Source organism: Beta vulgaris, chromosome 4 (genome assembly GCF_026745355.1).
Source record: "Beta vulgaris subsp. vulgaris cultivar EL10 chromosome 4, EL10.2, whole genome shotgun sequence".
Lineage (NCBI taxonomy): Eukaryota > Viridiplantae > Streptophyta > Magnoliopsida > Caryophyllales > Amaranthaceae > Beta > Beta vulgaris.
Window position 1 is genome coordinate 4,771,346 of NC_079205.1, and position 8,876 is coordinate 4,780,221.

The 8,876-nt window shown below is 33.0% G+C and overlaps 1 long non-coding RNA gene across 1 annotated transcript; it reads left to right on the forward strand.

Moving 5' to 3' along the window:
• The first annotated feature begins 1,186 nt into the window (after window positions 1–1,186).
• On the forward strand, window positions 1,187–2,177 carry LOC109136438 (uncharacterized). The gene is made up of 2 exons (XR_002041354.2): window positions 1,187–1,610; window positions 1,788–2,177. It is a non-coding gene; the product is annotated as an uncharacterized LOC109136438 (long non-coding RNA).
• The last annotated feature ends 6,699 nt before the right edge of the window (window positions 2,178–8,876 follow it).

The window sequence follows — 8,876 nt, forward strand, 5'->3', positions numbered from 1 at the left end:
ACTGCAAAAGAAAGAACAGAATGTAGAAGGAGTACTATTTGATTGTATTTCAAGGAATCTTATTCACAAAATGGAGGTGAACTTAAAATACTAACTAGCATTTTCTTTTTGTTTAGTACTTAGTAATAATTAGGCCTAAAAATGTCATCGCACGCATCGCGTGCATAAAAAGCTAGTACAAATATATTAAAAGATGTGTCTAAGAAAGTTTATGGCTTATGTGCCACGTGACAATCTCCTCAGATTTCTAATACGAATGCTTTATGTTTATGTGTATTCTTCACTTTAAAAAAATATATATTGTTAACTACAAGGTATCAAACACGTAACCTTTGAAATGAAAAATAAGAGCTTAAACATCAATACACTATGGCTTTATAGTCTAATATATCAAATAAAATATGATAAAGTCTTGTAATAATTATACTTGACTAAAAGGACTTAAACATGTATATACATCTCTAATACTCTTATTACGTAACTAACAAGTATATCTGACAAAAATAGACCCGTTCCTGTTGATCCGACCCAAAATACATGACCCGCGACTCGTGCTCTACCCGCAAAAAAAAAAAAAAAAACAAATCGAAATAGAATCGAAACTCGCAAGAACCCAAACCAAACATAAAATAGATCTGAATATGACCCGAACCCGAATCTAGCCGAGACGGAAGTGACCCGGCCGGTATTGATGTTCGGATTGGATTAAGATCGGATTCGAACTGTGTTCGGATTGAGATTTTCTGAAAAAGTGGATTTTCGGATCGGATTAGATTGAGAGTGACTGGATCCAAAAATCTAATATAACCGAATAGCAATATGCCCTGTATTATGTATCTAGATTGTGCTTAAATACTTAAGTGGTTTTTTTTTATAGAAAAGCTTAGTCAATAGCCTAATAGGCATATAACTTCAATCCTTCCGATCCCCTAAAATCCTAACAACACTTAATTACTCATTTCCTAAATCTACTAGGCTTCTGTTGTTTTTAATTTATTTCATCGAAAACTAGACTTTTAAAAAATCGAATTTTCGGATTAGATCCAATCTAGAGTATGAAAATTTGGATTGGATTGAACCGGATTCAAACTCTTATCGAATTGGATTCGGATTGAAAAATTGAAATCCAAATTATGTTTGGATCGGATTGGATTAAGTAGTCCTAATCCAGACCGTACACCGAACATTCACACCTACTTGTGACATAGCTCTAATGGAATCATTGTGTTATTTGTGCTATAAGAAATCTTCCTGAGTTCCCTTAAAAAAGAAAAAGAAATCATCCTGAGTTCCTGAGGAACATAATTAGATTCATTACCCATATTACAATTTCAGAATTAGATGTACCTTTGTCCTATATAGTTGCAATTATAGAATAATCGGTAGTCCACAATAGGTGGTTTGACAAATCAATTATACGAACTAATAATAATATAATACTATTAGATTATATCAGAACGATGAATCGGTCATCTATACCAACAATAAAATAAAGTCCTGATTAATTTCCTTCACACGAAACTATCTACAATCGAATTATACGCAAATGGCGAGGATTTCTTTTGCCTTCTTCATTATCATGATATTGGTGATTTTTTCAACTTTATCAGGTGAGTTTTTACACCTTGATCTATTTTTAACTAGGTTTCTGTGTAAGAACTAATTAAGAGCTCTTAATTAGCTGTTACATTATGTTTTTTTTTTTTTTTTTTTTTTTTGTATTTCTTGAAGTGAATTAGCTTTTACATTTGATTTGCTATCTATGATTAATTCTGTGTCATATATAGCTACAACATTAGCAAGACCGGTTGAGACAACTACATCAACAACATGCCGACGCGGTAACGAAATTTGTGGAGGTTTTGGTGCATTTTCCTGCTGTGAAGAATTCATTTGTGTTCTTGAAAGTGATTTCGATGGTGCAAATGGAGTTTGCATGCCAAGTCTTCGTTATTAAGCCCGTACTTATTATTCGTCAATTTGGTGTATATACATTATACATATATATAGTATGTGTCTATTTTCTTTTTTGATTCAAATGAAGCTACACCAAAACAACAGCAAAAAACAACAAAAAGGAAGTTACTTAATTGCATCTATATTTGGCTTTGATTTGTGCAATGAATTTTTGATTATTTTATTTATAACAAAGGGTTTATTAGTTTCTTTTGATTTAACGAATACGACTATCTTAATTACATGTTTAATTGTCTGGTTAGTTTTGAAATATTGATTTTTTATTTATTTATTGGGAGAATTGGAAAGAGAAGAGCACGTGAAATCTATAAATAAATTCAATTAATGTCAACGTAATATGCATTATTAGGAGTTTACGACAAACTTCTCAAAAAGAGAATTTCCTATAAAAAAGATCACTATAAGCTATAATGAACGTGACACGTTACGCTACAAAGATGCAAGTCCACACTATATCTTAGAGAGTTTTGTTCGGCTTGAAAGTAGGGGTAAAGGTAAGAGGGATACCTATCCAAATACCCTCATTTAACAAGATTTGGAGTTTTGGACCAAGACTTCTAGAATGATCTAAGATAAGAATCTTGTTAAGTGAGTCAAGTGCTACTATTATAAATTAAATAATTTTTTTTTAATAAACTCGATATATAATAACTTCAGGTAATATTTAGTATGATTATTTTTTATTTTAATATAGTAATTAATGAGTCTAGATAATGTGATATTGTAGCCAAAGAAAAATCCATCTATGGATTTTCGTGATCTGGCTATGCCTAATATATGACCTTGAAAATAATATATGCAAGTCGTGCAGCAAACGTTAAGCCAAGTCAATAGACGTGGGCGCAAAGAGAATCAGGTAATGGGAACATGATAACTAAATTCTTATAACTTTCACGATGGAATCATATATTATATATATTAAAGATAAAACTGACTAGATTTGCTTTGTAAATACTTAAAAAACCAATGACCAATTGAACATCATTTTTCCCAAGCGCAAACTAAATGTAATACTAGATTTGGTATAAAGAATTTTGCTAGTATGGTACCTTAATACTACATCGGTTCCTCTTGATCTACCCAATTTGATCTTCACCCTTGCCAATGCAGAACTTTGACAATTAATATCTTAATTTACAAATACGTAAAAATTTAAAAAAGCTTATATGTAAAAAATACATGTTATAATGAATTTAATTAGACCCCTACGATTCTATTTTTATTTTCCTAGATTACAAATGGTGTTCAAAATATAATATACTAGTATGTGAACGAGTACACAATATATAGATTGAAAAAAAAAACAAATCAAGGGGTATAACTTTATAAAGTACACCTATTGAAGGCACATTCATTACTAAATTAGTAGGGTGCGTGGAAGTCATTTTGTGGATATAAACTTAAGACAGTGATATATCTTGGTAACTAGTAAGTACAGTATAAGTCAAGGAATAATTTAATTCACTAAGAAAATAACGTTCACCTATCAGTGGCGGATCTAGAGGAGGACATGGGGTACAACTATATCCCCAAATTCTAAAAAAAAAAATCAGTTAAAAAAAAAAAGAAAAAAAACTGGAATTTCGCGGAGGACAAGCACGCGTTTCATTTTTCTCTCTAACCCCTCTTTCTCCTCTCTCTTCTCTCTCTCTCACAAATGATGAACTGAACGGCGGAAAACCAGACTACCGAGCACCAACAAAGTCGTGAAGACTTGCGCAGAAACCAGTGAGGGGCTCCGAGCCGCCGACCACCCTTCGTTGCCTAAGATTTGACTTCGCATCTTTGCCGTTCGCTGCCTAAGATTCGAACCTTGTAACTGTGAAGTCGTGAAGACCGAAGACTTCTGATGAAACCAGTGAGGGGCGCCGACTGCCGCCGACCGCTGTCTAGAATTCGACTTCGCGTCTTCGCCGTTTGCTGCCTAAGATTCTAACCTTGTAAGTTGTTAAGTTTATATTTTTGTGTTTTACTTTCATAGTTTCCATCTTTTCTAAGTTTATATCTATTACATTCTTAAATTAATTGAATATTTAGATTTAAATTGTTGAATTTGGACATTATTGATTAATTAGTTAGGGCTTGCTTATTGAAATTGACAATTAATTTTATGACACTAGTAGAAAAAGGTCAATTTGTGTCGCCCCATTTGCGTCGCACAAACACGGAAACGATGCAAATATACTATTTGCGTCGCATGCAACAATGAATCGACGCATAAGACGAACTATGTGCGTCGTATCTAAATAACGTGCGATGCAAATCATCTATGTGTGTCGCATGAAGCCCATGGTGCGGCGCACATAACAAAGTAATCTGCGTCGCATGAAGCCCATGGTGCGACGCAGTTTACAAGCCCAACCCAACCCCGTGTTTTATATCCTCTTCTAGAAACCCTCAAACCCTAAAAAAAAAGTTGTAGTAGCCCCTCTTTCTCAAAATCCTCTCACCCTCTCTTTCTCTCTCACCCTCACACCCTCTCTCTCTCTCTCTCTCTCTCACCCTCACCCTCTCTCTCTTAACCGTCTTCGTCAGCGAACAAATGAATACTTCTCTCTACCCGAAAAAAGTTGAACAACGAAAATTGAAGAACGAGCAAAAACTCAGTTCATGCATCTGAAAACCGCCATGGATGAATACTTCTCCCTCCTCGAAAACTCTTTCATTTTGTAGATCTAATTTCTGAAGAAGAAGACGAATAGAACCAACCACCAGGTTCGTTTTTTTTTCTCTGAAATTAATAATTTTGTAGTATATTTCGTTTTTAATTTTTTTAGATCTTATTTCATGTTTTAATTATCAGATCTGAAAATTTCATTTTTTTTTCAGATGTGAAAAATTAAGACGTTCTAGATTCAGTTCATTCATCTGAAAATTATGGCCTTCTGTTTTTTACTTTTTATATCTTATTTTTATTTATTTTTTTTGGCATTTATCCTAATCTAGGATTTTTTTTTATTCTCTGAAATTCTTATTTTCATGTGCAGACCTGTGTTTGGTTCTTTTTGTCTTCTTCGTTGGAAAATGTCGGTAGTGCTTTGTCGGAAAATGTCGGCAATGCTTCGTCCGGAAAATGTCCTCGATTATTTTCATTTTAGTTTTACATATTTTCTACATTTGCAATGTAATTTGTTTAGATCTGGTTTACATATTTTCTTCTCTCATTCTAAATTTTGTAATACATATTTTACATTATTAATATAAATTACATGTTTCTAATGTTGGATATTGCCTCTTCACATTGCCCTTAAATTCTTTATATTATTAATGTTCTTTTAGTATATGAAAAAAACAAAAATATAAAGCTAAAAAGAGAAAATATTCTTTATATTATTAATTTTCTTTTACATTGTGAATAACATCTGCGTCGCATGCTGTGGTGTGTGCGACGCAGATGAATGCTGATGGAAAGTGTATGGTTTAGCCTGCTTTGTTGGTACTTTAAGAGCTATCTGCGTCGCACCTAGTGTATTGTGCGACGCGAATTTGTCATTTGTGTCGCACTGTATGCTACGTGCGACGCAGATCATTTTTTGGTCATTTGCGTTGAGACCTGTGCCGTCGGACCTATGTCCGATGCAAATAGGGGTCTCAGGTTCGACACAAATCGACGTTTCTCTACTAGTGTGAACTCAATTAGGAAATGACAAATAATACACCCAAGTCAAGTAAATCGATTTCAAACTATGAAGGCTCGTAGGACGCAATTGTAATTTTAGTTTGAAGTTAAATCTTATATATTTTTTTAACAAAATTGGTTGTATGACTATGGACATTTTGGTTGTAAGACTTATGTATTGAACAATTTTTATAAGCTTTTTTCTACTATTTTTGTGTTTGTTGTATGTCCGTAACTATGTATCCCCACATTCAAATTCCTGGGTCCGCCACTGTCAGCTATATTAATACTTCATATGCTAATCCACACACCATGGCAACGACTATATATATAGGTACCAAATTAAATGTATGCAGTATACTGACCGAGTTCGCAAATGTCGTTGTTTACTCATAGCTTCCTTTATGGTCTTCAATCTTCATATGTGACCATCATTAAGAAACAGTTTTTCACATATATCACTGACAATGTTTTTCTGCACCGTATACTCTCAAAAGTTTTCAAATTCACCATATACCCTTCAATTTTCAAAAATACATCTGTTGTGCATGTACATGTTATGTTTTATGCACATATTATGTTTTGATGATGAAAATTAATATAATATATTTTAGTGTGAAAGTATGTAACAGTTGCAACAGATGCATGAAGAAAAGAATTAATAAATGAAGACTTTGAAGAAAAGAAGAATCAAGATTGAAGTCAAGTTTATATGTTCCTTAGAATAGTTACTTTGGATTAAAATGTAATATGCTCTAACTTAGTGATATGCTATGTGCTAAATATAGAAATATAAAGTTAGTATAATTATCATTTTCTTGGAGTTAAGAAAGTAAATAATTATATATCTATATAAAAGGGAAATAGGTTTTCGAAATCAGAAATAAAAAGGATTAAGAAAAACGTAATGTTTTTAGAAAAAAGAATTTTAAAACCGAGTTTCTAAAAGAATTTGATAAAAACGAATTTTGGAAAAAGATTTTAATAAAAATTGTGTTTTGATAAAAACAAAGTTTTAAAAATGTGTTTTGATAAAACATTTTTATAAAAGAATTTTTAAGAAAAAAAAAAATGTGTTTTATAAAACAAAGTTTTAAAAAACGTGTTTTGATAAAATATTTTTATAAAAGAATTTTATAACGTAAAACAGATTTTTAATAAAAAGGAATTTATAAAAACAGTTTTCTATTTTGTAAAAGAATTTTATAACGTAAAGCAGATTTTATGCAAAATGAATTTATAAAAACAGAAAACGTGTTTTATAAAAATAAAAACGCTTTTGTAAAAGAATTTTTAATTAAAACGTGTTTTCATAAAAAGTGTAAAACAGTTTTTATAAAGAATAAGATTTTCGAAAATTGCTTTTGGATAAAAAGAATTGAAGATAATAAAAGAGTTTGAGATAAAAAGAAAATCTATTGGTTATTCAAAATATAAGATAAACATTGATTTAAGGAAAACTTATCTTTTTAGAATTAAAGATAAAGATGAAAAAGGATAAAGTTTGTTTTTCTAAAAAAGAAATTTTTGTCCCTTAAAAAGAAAAGATAAATATATTTTGAAGGATTTTCGTCCCCACCATGTACTATAAAAGGGTTTATAATTCATTGTCATAACTCACGTTTTCAGAGACAAAAATCGAAAATATTAAGAGCTGAAAACTGTTTCCTCCGGCACTGAGCATAGCACTGAGCGAGTCAGATTTAAGTTACTATTTCACAATTGTAATTGTCCTCTATTTGCTTGACAAAGAAGCACATCATTGAGGATCGTTCTTTTCTTGTAACTTTAACATTATAGAGAGTGTCAACACTTAGAGTTAAGTGTTGGGAGTCATTACTAGGGTTAGTAGTGAGGGGAATCTTATTGTATCAAGAGTTTGATATTTTAGGATTCAAAGAAATAAAGAGTTTTGTTTCTTGTGGACGTAGATCTCAGAGGTGAGATTGAACCACGTTATATCCTGTGTTTACGTGTCAAATCTAATATCTTTAAGTTTATTATTCGCAAAAACTCAAATCAGCGATTTACGAGTGTTTGGCACAGTGCAAGGCACTGAGCCACAAAAGGATTTTTGCGAAAATCGATTAGATTTCACCACTCAATTCAACCCCCCCTCTTTAGTGTCACCTTGTGTTCCAACAACATCAAACTACCCTTAATGACTAACGGCGTTAACGTCCGTTAGTCATTAACCCTAGTCTCCCCTAACCCTAAGTAACTACCTAAACCTAAACCAATCCCAAACCCTAACCCTAACCACCCAACCACCACCCCTTCCCCCTTCCCCCATTGCCCCACCACCCTCGAAGCTCCCCTCCTCTGCATCCCCCTTCCCCCGCAGCCTTGTAGGCCCCCTCCCATCCTGACCCCTTACCCGCCAGTCGTGCATTCCCCTCCCCTCCCTTCCCCGCTAGTCGTGCAGCCCCCTCCCTTTCCCATGCAGTCGTCCAACCCCCTGCCCTCCCTTCCCTTACAGTCGTGCAACCCCCCTCCTCTCCCCCTGCAGTCATTAGATTAGGATTAGGGTTAGAGTTAGGTTTAGTTTAATTAATTAGGATTAGAGAGAGATTAGGGGTTAATGACTAACGATGTTAGACTTCTATTAGTCATAAGGGTAGGTTGATGTATTTTTTAAAACGTCGAGGATATATGGTGAATTTGGAAATTCGAAAGGGCATATGGTGCAAAATTTTTTTGTCAAGGGTATATGATGAAAAACCGATATTTTTAAAGTTTGTGATAAAATATTATAAAAAGTCAAAATCAACCTTTTTGAAAAGCATAATAGAAGAGTTTGTTATTTTTTTCCGTTAATTTACTGGTCCAAGCAGGCTCAATCCTCATGAGTTAGGGGATAAAAAGGGGATCCCAACCCATAAACAAACTTCTAGAGACTGAAAAGTGGGAATTTATACCCAGAAGCAAATATCCACACAATCGCCCAAATATGGGGTTAATGAGAGCCGAATTTCCCACCCATGAGCTTGAGAGATGAGAACTCCAACCATTAGACTCCCACATAATTCTCATAACAAAATATATTAATATAATACAAGAATAATTCCAGAAATATATAGACATTATTCTAACAATCAATGACGGTCAAAGTTAAATAATGCAATGGAATTGCACATTTGCTTGTTGCGTCATTTTCATCAATCATAATTTAATAAATATGAGGGAAGTAGTTGTTATCGTTCCAGATCACATTTTTCTTTTTCAAATATTGACCATGAAATACCGTAATGGAATTGATCACTTGCTTCATCAGTCATAA